Genomic DNA, 14,298 nt, shown 5'->3' on the forward strand with positions numbered 1-14,298 from the left:
AAAATAAAATAAAATAAATGCTTGTTTATCAAACACTGTCCTTGAGATAATAGCATTTAACTTTTTATTTATTTATATTCAATAATTATAAAATACATCATCTCATGGTATAATTAATAATTTGTTTATTTCTGGAATGATTGAAACTATTTTTAAAAGTTTATGCTTTCTGGATTACTTTTTCAATTCTAGGCTTTTAGATGAGCGACTAAAATTTGCTTGAAATTCATTTTTATTTACAAAAATAACTTTCAAAGTTTCACTGATCCAAGACAAGACCCGCCCTTGCTTCAATAATAATTATTTAAAACAGCAACTCTTGATAAAGAAATTGAAATAAATTTAAAATATTCAGTATTTTGCTCAATAAACAAGATGTTTAAAATATTATTACTTTCATTAAAAAGAATGAATTCAAAATAAGTAAAGTTTAGCTTCTAAAAATATCTTAAAAGTAATGATTTAGTTAATTGTGAAAAATAATCCTTGAATATGAAATATATTTTTCAATATTTCTAATTTAATTGCAGTTACATAGTATATATATATATATATATATATATATATATATATATATATATTTTTTTTTTTAATGGAAAAATTTATTTTAGGTAGTTGATTTTTATTTATTTTATTAATTATATATTCAAGATTCTAGATGGCAGGTTAGGTTGGTAGCTTCACAAAGTTCCCGGCGAGTAAATGTCGCCAGACCCGGTTTTGAACAAATCTGGCTGCATTCCGTTAATATATAACAAAACTTTCACATATAAAAGAACTGACAAATTTATAAATATGTACGAGGGTCGTTTGAAAAGTCCGTGCAAAAATAAAAACTACTTAATTTTTGGGGGTGAACCTTTTTTATTTTTCAACATAGTCTCCTTTTAGGCTTATACACTTCGTCCAACGCTGCTCTAGTTTGTTGATCCCTTCCGAATAATAGGATTTGTCCAAGTCTGAAAAATAGCCATTCGTTTCTGCAATCACCTCCTCGTTTGAATAAAATCTTTTTCCCGCCAGCCATTTCTTCATATTGGGGAACAAATAGTAGTCCGAGGGAGCCGAGTCTGGAGAATAGGGGGGATGTGAAACGAGTTGGAACCCTATTTCCATTAATTTTGCGACCACAACTGCTGAGGTGTGAGCTGGTGCGTTGTCGTGATGGAAAAGGACTTTTTTGTGTGCCAATCGTGAGCGTTTTTCTTGCAGCTCGGTTTTCAAACGGTCCAATAACGATGAATAATATGCACCTGTAATAGTTTTACCCTTTTCCAGATAGTCGATGAGGATTATTCCTTGCGAATCCCAAAAGACAGTCGCCATAATCTTTCCGGCCGAAGGAACGGTCTTCGCCTTTTTTGGCGCAGATTCCCCCCTTGGTAAACCATTGTTTAGATTGTTCTTTGGTCTCAGGAGTGTAGTGATGTATCCATGTTTCATCCACAGTGACGAAACGACGCTTAAAGTCATGCGGATTCTTCTGGAACAGCTGCAAACCGTCCTTGCAACACTTCACACGATTTCGTTTTTGGTCAAGCGTGAGCAATCGCGGCACCCATCTTGCGGATAGCTTTGTCATGTCCAAATGTTGATGCAAAATATTATGTACCCGTTCATTCGAGATGCCCACAGCACTAGCAATCTCACGCACCTTCACTCTTCTGGCATCCATCACCATATCATGGATTTTATCAATGATTTCTGAAGTAGTAACCTCAACAGGGCGTCCAGAACGTTCAGCGTCACTTGTGCCCATATGGCCACTCCGAAAATTTTGAAACCACTTATAAACTGTTCTAATCGAAGGTGCAGAGTCACCATAATGTTTATCAAGCTTCTCTTTAGTCTCCTGAGGCGTTTTGCCTTTCATAAAGTAGTGTTTAATCAACACACGAAATTCTTTTTCGTCCATTTTTTGAAAATCACTCGACTTCCTCGATTCAAACGTATGCCAAACACAAAGAAATAGACCGATCTGGCTGAAACTTGGTGAGTGTTCTTCCAAGAGATGCTACTAACTAAACATAACCTCGATACGCGCCAGTGGTGCTATCTCTCTGACTTTGCACGGACTTTTCAAACGACCCTCGTATATATTCGAAAAAATCGTATTTAAGAAAAATATATAATAATCGTTTACATTGTCTTGAACCATGTCATTTTTTTTTTTTTAATTTAATTGTTTCCAACACTTTCCATTTTAGAACAATAAACATAATTTGAAAACAAAGGAGTGAAAATTGAATTCTACCTCCTTATTATACTTGCAGAAACAATTTTTGTTTTGTAGCAACATTGTCTTCGATGACCAAAAAAAAATCAGATTCATGAATGAAGTCTTGTATGTTCCAGAGGTTGGTTGACCTGCAAGGAATCCCTAGCTCTGGACACAAACATGAAGATCTGATGAAGCAGGTACACTACGTTCTCCAGGTTACCTAAAGTAATAGATCAAAACCTAATACAGAAATCTTTACGATTTTCGGCCTTATGCTATCTCGTACCTTGGAAACTGCAGAGATGGTGCATACTGTGTGCATAAAAAATTATTTATGTCTTGTTTATTTGCAATATAATACATTAGCAAAAGGAATCATACAACATGTTTGACGCCGGAGATAGCTGAAGCACCACAACTGGGAGCCAATAAAAAATCAGCTAACACTCTATACGTTGCAAGAAGTGGTTCTGGATCAACAAAAGGCCCCTCTCCTCTTTGCGTAGATTGCAATGAGGAGGAGGATTTCAAACATATAATAATGATATGTCCACGTTATGTGGTAGAAAGGAAACGAATGTTTGACGATATATACAGGTATTTAGATGCACCATTTCGCTACGAAGACATAATATTCTCCACCATTTATATGCTTAAATCTGTAGCAGAGCTAGCAAAGAAATATGAATGTATTTAGTTATATATATAGCCGATTAGAATGAATGCAAGAAAATGATTAGAGAAGGATTACTTGATTTTAATTTCGGTTAAGCTATAAGGATGGCAGGAATATAGAGTACTGATCCATCCATTAGTTTTAAGTTTGTATGTACTATAGTTGTATATAGTAGAGGGATGAATGTGTGAAGCGAATGTATTTATAAGTAAGAATGGAGAGTGAGTGATATTCTAGTGATAAGCACCTAGACGATGCTGGCTGTATGGCGAAAGCCAATGCCAAAAAAAGAAAAAGTGGTTGGGAAACGAGATCTTGGGGCCAACGTCGAGAATGTTCACGCTGTTAGGCTGAGATAACCGCAGTAGATTCCTCGAAAAAACGGCCAGTGGTTCGGGCCTGGGGATTGAATCTTAAGTAAATACTTGTATTATTGATTGTGTTTGAAACTAAGAACTCTTCATTGTTTCGTCTTGTCTCATATCCCAGCTAAGCATAGAAACTAGTAAATAATTAAAATGTTAATAGATATAGCCAGCAAATTATAAACAGATTTTTAAATTTTTCCTAGAGTAAAATTCTATTTTTTATTTTACTATCTCTGTATTTGCCGACAGCTACCTCTTTCAATAGCTACTCTTAGTTGTTTTTGTTTACAAAGAAGCAAAACCCCATTCCCGTATTTGTATTCTATCCAAGCGTGTGAGAAAAAAAACACATATTGATGAAAAGCATCTCTTGTAGAAGACTTTGATGAAATGCCGCCATTGTTACCATTCTCTGTGTTGTTTTTACAAGGAAATTTTCAAGGAAACAGAATGAAGTACAGGGCATGCAATTTGATAACTCTTCTAGGACATGGCATAATAATTTTTTATTTATTTATTTTATTATTAGTAGTAAAATAATCGAGTTTTAAAAGTTTCTCGTACTGCACTAGGTAACAGGATAGTGTCGAATTTTCGATTATTTTTTTAATCATAAATATCTGCTTTGGAAGTTCTCTGAGCCCAAAATGAAAGCGTAGTCGCCACTTTTCGCGGAAATCTCACAATATTGCAAAAATCGCATTTCCGGTAAGCCGATAATATTATATAGTTGGAAATACTGAACAATCTACACGATAGACACTTTAATGGTTAGCCTAAGTACCCTCCGTCTCACCAAAATGACCTTAATAAACTTTTCCTTGATTTTTTTTAAGCCAAAGTATGTTTATAGATCTTAGCATGTACAATTGGTTAAACTTTTTTTTGAGAAAAGTATGGCCAAATTTTTTTATTAAGGCGTCTTTTGTTGAGTACTTTTGCTAAATATCAAATTTGAACTTCCTGCTGTTTTTTAGTTTTTGTAGTTTTACGTAGTACCAGGCGATGGTAGATCTCAGCATTCCAGCTAAGTTAGTTAGCCTTGTTGCTATGACTATTGTCTTCCATCAACTGTGCTGTGAAAGTTCAGTCGGATATATCCCTAACACTTCCAGGCCTCTAATAAGGTTGAAACAGAGCGATGCGTTAGCCTGCTTATTGTTTAACCTAGCTTTGGAGTGAGTTATTAGAAAATCCGGAGAGTTCCTGGCGTATTGCTGACGATGTTAACAGTTTAGGAAGATCTGCCGATGCTGTAAGAACTGCTTTTATGAAGATAGAAAAGGCTGGCAGAAGTATGGGCTTTCTTGTAAACGGAAGTAAGACTAAGTTTCTAACTAATGATCAAAGGTTTTGAAGGCCTTTTTTAGAGTCGGCGGCTACTCCTTTGAGAAACTAGTCTCGAGCGAGATCAGAAGGAGGATCATATCCGCGAATAAGTGCTATTTCGATCTTTATAGGCACATGAGAAGTAAGTGGCTGGACAGGATAACCAAGCTAAGAATTTATAAAACTGTTATACATCTCCGAAACCTGGACAGTCACGAAAACAGATGAACAACGCCTTTTAATAATCGAAAGAAAAAAATACTGCCTAAGATATTCGGCCCAATACCTACATGAGAACATGACATGGCGACCACAGAACAAACAGAGAGCTGTATGCTCTGATGAAAGAGCCGAATACTATAGCGTGAATTAAACCAATCAGGCTTAGAGGGGCCGGACATGTCGTGAGAATGGTCCAGGAAAACAGTTCCTGTTATAAGCTTCTACAGGAAGTCCCTGACCGCAAAAGGAGGGTTAGGAGTCCGAGTGTGTCGCAGGATGCCAGGCAGCTATTGCGCACTAGAAACTGGATGGCGGCTGCAAGAGAGAAGGACTACTAGCGGAGTAAGATCGAGGAGGCCAGGACCCAACTAACTGGGTTGTAGTGCCATTGAAAGAGTTACGTGGTACACATACATAAGCGCGCCCACATCTTGACGCTCTGGGTATCAAAATAAATTGAAAGAATTGAATGAGGACCATCCAAATATGACGGACAATGGCTCGGTTACCTAAATACCAATGAAATGAATTCGAAGGATTCACCTTTTCTAACATGCAATCAGATGATCGCGAAGCAATCGACGCTTCAGCCTGCGGGATGAATTTTTAGGGGAGATTAGCTTAAGATAGGTTGCGTATGAGCAGGTATCATTTGTTTTAGGATAAAGCTTCACCAAAAATTAAAGAAATGACTAAAACAGGAGAAGCTGCACCTTTAAAAGACAGAATTCAGAATTCATCTCAAGAGAATCAGGTAAATAAGCAGAATTTTTTACTTTCATTTGTATAAGAATTAGAATTTATAAAAGCAGTATATCTAGGTTTAAGAAGATATGATATTTATTTAATAGATTGCCGTGGATTTCGGATCATATGTTTCTGAGGAATCATATGAGGAATTTTAATTGAACTACTCAAAGAACTGGTATTGGTACATTGAAGTTTCAAAGTACAGTGCTGGGAATGCAATTTAATGTATCGGACTTTGAAAAGGACATGAACAAAAGAGATTTTTAGGTCAGTATGACTAGTCTGATAGGGTGCGTTATCGATTTTCGGTTGGAGAGATTGGATGCGGTTAATATTGCAGAATTTACCGTAAGGTTCAAGTATTATGTCCAGTCTAAGAGCTAGTAGGGTTGTATAGAGTTTCTTTTTGTTCGTTAGAAACAATTTGGATCATTTGTCGATTAGTCTTTTGATCAGGGGTTTCACGTAAAGCGTTTAGTGAATCTCAAAAAAGAATTTTGCACGATTACAGTACCTTCCCCTTACTATAATATAGAATACAAAATAAAAAGAAAGGTAAAGAATAGAATATAACAAATCGATCAGTATTTTCACAAAAAGTGTCTACCGCTCCGTAGAAGCCGTACAAATCATTATCTCCTTCAAACGTGCGATAGAAGCAAAATTGCTTTACTTTGTGGCAGTTATTACTAATTCCCCACTAATCTGTACATAGCTACCAATTTCCCATCGTCTCCTAACAATGGAGGTTTTCCTTGCATTGTTTTTTACCACAACTATTGTAGTATATACATACCATATTACTGTATCATTGTCACGTGATTCTCGCTTTTGTTTCCTGCAGCGACTAAAATAATATTTAAAAATCGCAAAAATTACTGTCAAATACATCAAAGACAAAGTAAATGTTAATTTTTTCTGGCTTTCACGTTTCTAATACTCTTTTCACTTGTTAAAAATATCTCATGTAATAATGAATTCCATCAGTTATACAGCCTTGTTTTTGTTCTTTTAATTGCTAGCCATAAAAATAAAGTGATTTATTTGTTTCCATTAATGAAATGCGCCTGAGAATTAAACAAATTTTAATGATTTACTTGATATTGAGTTAGGTCACGATATTGTCTTTTATTCAGACAAATGCAACACAAGATTTGCGAATAAAGAACTTCACTTACAGTAAAATGAAATTAACACGTTCGTTCTATTTGTGGAGACATTTTTTCCCCATTTTTTTGTTTAACAATAAGGTTTTGGATTTGAGGCATTGTTGTGCGACATTTTAGTTACGTCGACAGTAAAATTTAGTAGCTTGTTAGCACCGCCATTAAAATAGATTAAAAGCTTAAATAACTAACGATTGTTAGTAAAGTTAATACAGAAAAACAAAATGTGCTGTTAACATTCATATCATTTTCTCTTACTTCTGTAATTAAATATTTTCATTACTTTCTCTGACTGCAATGTTCGTAGTTCTAAAAATGGGGGGGAAAAAAAGTAATGCCTATTTTTTCAGGCGGGCTTTACGTCCAACTACCAAATTGGGTGTCGTGGACGGAGGCGACTAGCAAACATACTTTACTACAAAGTTCTAATATTAACAATTAAATAAAATGCAAGGCCTAAGACCGGGAATTCTACATTATATTCTTTCCTAACTACGACGGAACTAGGTACATTTTGGATCAAGAACCAGGTACACGGAACTCAAGTTCCCAAGCTGATTCCAGCCAGAAATACACGCGATTAGAAGTTACGTTCGGTTGAATCACGATAGGAACAATCGGAATCGAAAGATTATCATTCTTTCCGCTAGCCAAATGGCCAACAAAGTCCCTAAGTTCATGAGTTTGCAGCTTAAACTTAGTCTTGGGAATCCCTCAGCAAACTTAAAAGATAACATAGTAACTCTCCTATAGGTGCCTAGGTTATGGCGAGGAAGGGAATGAATCATCAAGAATCCAAAACAGGCGATGATTTGTTTAGAAAATTATAACTTGTTCTGAAAAAAAAAAATTCATCAGCCTGAAAAATTCCATAAAATGGATGATGGGTTTTCTCACTGGGCATTGTCGATTCAGCAAGTATCTGAAGAAGTTGAATCACGATGGTATTTGCAGATTCAATGAGGAGATAGATGAAACTCGAACTGTGGAGGTTCAACCAAACGCTCAAATCTGCAAAGGATCCAGTCCTTGCAATCTAAAATTCTTCGCTCTATAGTAAACGCTCCTTTCTACGTCACCAATCAAACCATTCACACAGACTTAAACATTCCTTTCGTGCAACACAAGTGGCTGAAAACACGTTACAGAAAATTCCATCTTAACATTCAAACACATCACAATCCACTTGCGCAACATCTATCTTCTAGAACATTTCCAGACAACACTTCCAGACGTCTTAAAAGACAGTGGCCTCGCGATCTCCTCTCTGATGAAGAGAGTCAGTAGAATGTAAAATGTTATTGGAGTGTTACCGCTGGGTAACTTCTCCACTCTGATATCTGTGAATGTTATTTATTGTTATCATTGTTGCTTATAACGAAAAATGCGTTGATTGTAACTAAATAAATGATAAAAAAAAAAATAAAAATTATTTAAAGATTTTATTACTTTTTGAGAGAGGAATAAAGCAATAAGATTAGTCTAAAATAATAAAACTTTAAAGTTAATTTAAAGCTACAAAAAGTTACTAGTTTATGAAACAGTGTTCACTAACTTAACTAGTTTTGTGACCATAAAACTTAACCATAACTAATACAATAATTATAAAAATTATTGGATAAAATTACTAGAGTTATTCACCAAATGGATCTTTTTAATACATTATTAAAGTTATAAAATTTCTTGTTAGTTTTCAAGGACGTTATGATTTACTCATTAAGATTAGGCTAACTATATGGATGAAATCAAAACGATGTTAACCCATAAGTTAATTATGGAAATGTTACTTTTATCATTTGAAGACTGTTTAATAACCAAGGTCGTTTAACAGTCATAAACTACTTTAGAACTAATTTATCTAAATTACATTTTAGATGATCTTTGTCAGATAGTTAGGAAAAAGATTTATGTTTAATAATTTCACGTGGAACCCACACACTAGACATAAAAGACAAGCAATGACGAAACGTGTGAAACTGCTCTACAGACTACTTGGACGACGCTCCAAATTGCCCTTTGATCTCTAACGTTTAATATATAGTACTATTCTCAACCCTACGGACCTATGGACTAGAGCTGTGGGGTTCAGCCAAACCTACAAACATACGGACAGTACAAGACATTTCAGTCAAAACTCCTCCGACAGGTAGTTGACGCTCCTTTCTACGGTGACTGACCTCACCCTTCACACCGACCTCAACATTCCCTTCAAAGACCAACTCGCCAAGATTAAATATCAAAAATTCCATACTACTCTCTCGACTAGCTCTAATCCTCTTGTACTGTCGCTCGCTTCCTCTGACATCCCTAATACTCCTCGCCGACTGAATCGCCAGTGGCCCCGCTACTTTCTTACAGTCTGAAGAACTAAATCTCTCCTCTCTCCTCCTCGTATTCTCCTCTCTCCTATAGAGAGTGCTACCGCTGGGTAGTCTCTCTCCTCCTGCTCTCCTCCCGCACCAGTTCATCTCATTCACCTCCTATTCACTTATTGTATATAATATTTATACATTGTAAATTACAAAATAAATAAATAAGAATTTTATTGTAGAACAAAAAAGGTAATTTTGTATTCCAATTTTTGACGAATGCCGTTTTTATTTTTCTTTTATTATGCTAAGAAGTATTGAGATCGATTCTAACTTTAGATTTTCGGTTTTCACAGTAAGTTGTGGTTCCAAAAACTACATTTTTTTACTAAATAGGACTGTATTTGTGAGCGAGTAAACTCCAAAAACGAAAAGTTGTTGAAAAACGAAGTGCTAGGCCAGCGTTTCCCAAACTTTTTTGACCGCGGCCCGGTACGAGATTTTAAATTTTTTCGCGACCCACCTTATAAAAAAAACATTTATTTACGAAACAAATTTTATTTTTTAATAAAAATCAAAATTCAAGTTATTTGTTTGTTTATTTCATACACAAAAATTGCAAAATAATTATATAACAAAAACATAAGTAATTAAAGACAATCCATTATCTTCATTTAAAACTTAAAGTAAATAGAATAAATTTTGTTTTACATATTTTGACCTTAGTGCGAAGGATGATGTTGTTTTTCATCACATAGTAATTTCAAAATAGGACTTAATGATGTTAATTTTATTCTCAAATTAGGTTCGACATCCAATCTCTTTCGATACTTATTTTTTAAGTACACCAAGGCTGAGAACGCAGTTTCACTCGTATAAGTGGTGACAAAAGGCACTAAAAATTGTATCGCTTTTTCGCTTACGCTTGGATATTCCTTTTGACAGCGCAACCAAAAATTAATTAGTGGTACAGTTTCAAACACTTTTTTAAGATCGGTGTCGCATGAAATTTCAATTAAATTATCAACTTCTTGTTCACTAAGATTAAGCATTTCTTCCTTTTCAATATCGACAGAAGGCACTGAATGACGAATCGAAATCAGCCAATCAGAGCATCCGAATTTAAACTGTCCGGTAGGAAACGGTTGTAAAGGGTTGCCACCTGCAGTACTTGAAAAAGTTTCGAAAAATATTAAATTTAGAGCAAAATGTTATAGATATTTTGTGTATTTACAATTTTTGCCACGACCCAGCTGAATTTTTCTACGACCCGGTGCCGGGTCGCGACCCACACTTTAGGAAACGCTGTGCTAGTTCATTGTGGTTTAAATGCCACTGTTCTACCCGACAATTAATTACCTTTTTGAAAAAATCTGCGAACCAAAAGTTACACTTTTGAATCAATTGTACAATTTTTTTTTAATTTTCCCCAAAATTGCTCGTATGATTTTTCTGTAGTTTGTATAAATAGTTCATACAAGTAGTTCGACCACTTTAATCTGATACAATTTTGCGGCAAAATTCGATTAATAAGGCACTGGTCTAGGCGGAGATGCTTCTATTAGTCATTTAACTAAAATTTTGATGCATTAACATTAAGTTAAAAAAACAATTGTTTACTCAAACGACCTTTTACGGCCATTTCCGTAATTAAATTACTAAAAAATTAGTAAGACTATCGTAAATTAAGAAAAAAAAAGAATTAAAATATAATAATAGTATAGTATTACCCTTTTTCTGGCCTAAATAGCAAATAGTTGTGAAGTTTTTTCCATAGTTTTCGCAATAATTGAAAAGAAAAAATGGTCTGTTCCAGTTGTAAACAATTAGTATTGGGCCTAAATAGCTATCGCCATTAACCAAAAACATCCCTTTTTCTGGGCTGATAATAGCTGGATACTTTCTTATTTTCCTTCGTTTTACGCCATATTTGAAAAGAAATAGGTTTACCGTAGTTGTAAACAATTAGAACTGGCCTCAATAACTGTTTTCATCATCCCCCAAAACATCGTTTTTTCAGGCCAAAACAGTAGATAGTTCCAAAGTTTTCTGACTTTGTTTCGCAATGACAGGAGACAAAAGTTCTACCCTAGAGATGTAACATTTATTACTGGCCTAAATATAACTCCAAAACATCTTTTTACTGGTCAAACTAACAAATAGTTACTAGATTAGATTAGATGGTAGATGGGACGGGACCTATACCCCAAGGCACCGCAGCCACAGAAGACTTATTGTGCCAGTCCCTTCTTAGTTCTAGTAGGCGAACCCTCCCCTCCTAAAGAGGTCAAGGACTTTCCCTACTAGTTGTTTTTGCGCTACTATCTCCTTCGGCCTCAACGTTCCAAAGGTTTCATAGCGCAAACTTTCGATTGCAACGCAATCGAACAACAGGTGAGAGGCCGTTTCCTCCTCTTCCTGACATAATCTGCACAACGGCTCCGAGCTGATAAGCCCCACCTTGCGCAGATGCTTCTTGAACCTACCGTGCCCCGTGAATAGGCCTGTAATCAGAGTAATCTGATTTCTGCCCAAACACAGGGTCTCTTTGGATCTTTGCTTACACAGCCAAGGCATCAAAGTCTTGCTGTGTTTAACCCCAGGACACATCACCCAGTTCTTTTCGTGCTCCCTCCAGATCCAATCTCTGAGAGCCGCGCGAACCGAACCCCTGGTGATCCCCAGGACAGGCTCTGGACCGATGAAAGGAGTGTTAGCCCCATTCCTGGCCAGATAATCAGCTTTTTCATTCCCTTCAATACCCACATGACCCGGCACCCATTCCAACCGAACTTTGTTGTGCCGCGCCAGTAGTTCTAGGGCCTTCCTGCATTCCCAGACCAGGGAAGAGGTGATTCTGAACGATACGAGAGCCTTCAGTGCAGCCTGGCTGTCCGAAAAGATGCGAATCTCCCTATTTCTAGGTTCCATCCGCAGGTTTTCCTCAGCACATATTTTAATAGCAAAAACCTCGGCCTGGAAGACTGTGGCGTATCTCCCAAGAGATCTCTCAATGAGTACCTCGGGTTTAACCCCATACACTCCAGACCCAGTCCCACAGTCCATCTTGGAGCCATCGGTAAACCAAATGCCTCCCTTCCGGTACTGATCCGTCCAGTTTACCCTCCATTCAGTCCTCGGTTTAATACACACCTGAAAAGGAGTCTCGAAACTGTATTTAGGACAGATACTGTCCCCTGCCATGTCAATAACCGGCCCAGGGTCGACCTTATCTGTAATAATCATATGGCCAATGCAGGAACTTATACGCCTCCATTGCCCATTGCTTGCCATTCTGTACGCACTGGCCCTTGCCTCCGCCTGAATAACATATTGAAGCGGAGCCAACCCCAGAAGTACCTCCAGCGCCGCAGTAGGGGTGCTACTAAAGGCCCCCGTGATCATCAGACAGGCCAGTCTCTGCACCCTTGCTAGAGCCTTAATTGCCGTCTGTTGTTCAGTCTTCCTCCACCACACCACTGAACCGTAGGTGATGATAGGTATGACTGTACGTGTATAGAGCCAGTGGGTCATCTTTGGGCTAAGACCCCATGTCTTCCCACAGGTTCTAGTTATTCCACAAAGGGCCTGTTTAGCCCTTAATGTAACTCTCTCAATCTGCGCCTTCCAAGTGAGTCTGGTATCCAGGACAATGCCCAAATACTTGACCTCACCCGACACATCCAGAGTTTTACCAAAAAATCGAAGGTTTTTGTAGCTCTCCTTATCCCTTCTCCTTGTAAAGGGGACCAGAGTAGTTTTAGAAGGGTTCACTGAAAGCTCTACCCTTCTACACCAATTTTCTATAACCTTGAGAGCTTCCTGCATGAGTTCAGCCACGATTGTCTCATGTCTACCCCTGACCACTACAGAAATATCATCTGCATAGCCAAGGACCGAGAACCCACGAAGGTCTAGCACCTCAAGTAACTCATCTACGACCATACACCAAAGGAGCGGGGATAGAACCCCCCCCTGAGGGCACCCCCTAACTGTCGTTAACTCCAGCGATTCCCCAAAAAGGGTCGCTGTGATTCTCCTTGACGATAGCATGTTACAGATCCATCTTGAAACAGTGGACTCTACGCCATGTCTATCCATCGCCAAGGCAATTGAACTGTAGGTAGTGTTACTGAAGGCACCCTCAATATCCAGAAACACGCCCACAGCTGTCTCCTTGCAAAATACCGAAGCCTCCAACTCCTTAACCAGACAATGGAGGGCTGTCTCGCAAGATTTGCCTGTTTGGTAGGCATGCTGATTGGCATGCAGAGGCCGTTGCTTTAAAGCCACCTCCTTAATATACATGTCAATCAGTTTTTCTAGCACCTTCAACATGAACGATGTTAGACTAATTGGTCTAAATTCCTTCGCCTGGGTATGAGTTCTCTTCCCAGGCTTTGGAATAAAGATAATTTTTACAGGCCTCCATGCCCTAGGGACATGGTTGAGTGCCAAGCATGCCCTCATTATCCTGCATAAAATAGGAGTAATTAAATCTTTCCCCTGCTGCAAAAGGGCAGGGAAAATGCCATCAGGACCCGGGGATTTATAGGGCTTAAAATAATTTACAGCCCAGGCCACCTTATTGTAGGTAATGCAGTATTTAAAATAGTTACTAAGTTTTCCTTCATTTTTCGTACAATACATAATAAAAATTACAGAAAACGCGATAAAGTATAAATGTAAGAGTAGTAACACTTCTAAGCTTCCTTTATCTTAGAAGGAAGTGGTGATAATGTGGAACCCTGCTGGTATTATGGAACCCTATAATATTTTGGCAGGAAGTGATCGTGTGTTAACAACAGTATCCGGGCTCAAAATGTAGCTAGATAGCGGTAGTGTGCAAAGCAGGTGGTTGGTTCAATTGCTACTATATTTTCATTTTGAAATGTTCAAATTTTGTTTTCCTCGATTCTTGAAAACTTTAAGAAGTTCAAACTGTTATTTTGGTTTTGTTATCAAAATAGTGGTAGTTATCCGCACTATATATTGGTTCAAAGGGATGTATTTGCAGCGATTTTCATTTGTAAGTCAGTTCTTATGTCTCCCAATTTTTTGTGGGTGACATATCAAATCCAAGATAACGATGTTTGATTTATGGGTGCTGGTAAAATGGAACCCTGTTCCACATGGGGTTCCATATTGCAAGCATTACGAGCAAATCACTCATATTTCTGGGTGAAAAAAAAGAATCTAAAATGGGGCTCAAAAAAAAGCTGCAAAACTATTCCTTGAACCTAAACCCACTCTTCGG

At 37.3% G+C, this 14,298-nt stretch overlaps 1 long non-coding RNA gene across 1 annotated transcript in view; it reads left to right on the forward strand.

Moving 5' to 3' along the window:
• The first annotated feature begins 2,354 nt into the window (after positions 1 to 2,354).
• The window catches only part of LOC141452368 (uncharacterized), a 96,698-nt gene continuing 84,754 nt past the window's right edge, over positions 2,355 to 14,298 (forward strand). Inside the window, exon 1 of the long non-coding RNA XR_012457355.1 lies at positions 2,355 to 2,418. This is a non-coding gene — a long non-coding RNA (uncharacterized lncRNA). The remainder of the gene's footprint in view (positions 2,419 to 14,298) is intronic.

This window comes from Rhodnius prolixus, unplaced genomic scaffold (assembly GCF_049639745.1).
Source record: "Rhodnius prolixus isolate KJV_2025 unplaced genomic scaffold, Rpr scaffold_3, whole genome shotgun sequence".
In the NCBI taxonomy this organism is placed as follows: domain Eukaryota; kingdom Metazoa; phylum Arthropoda; class Insecta; order Hemiptera; family Reduviidae; genus Rhodnius; species Rhodnius prolixus.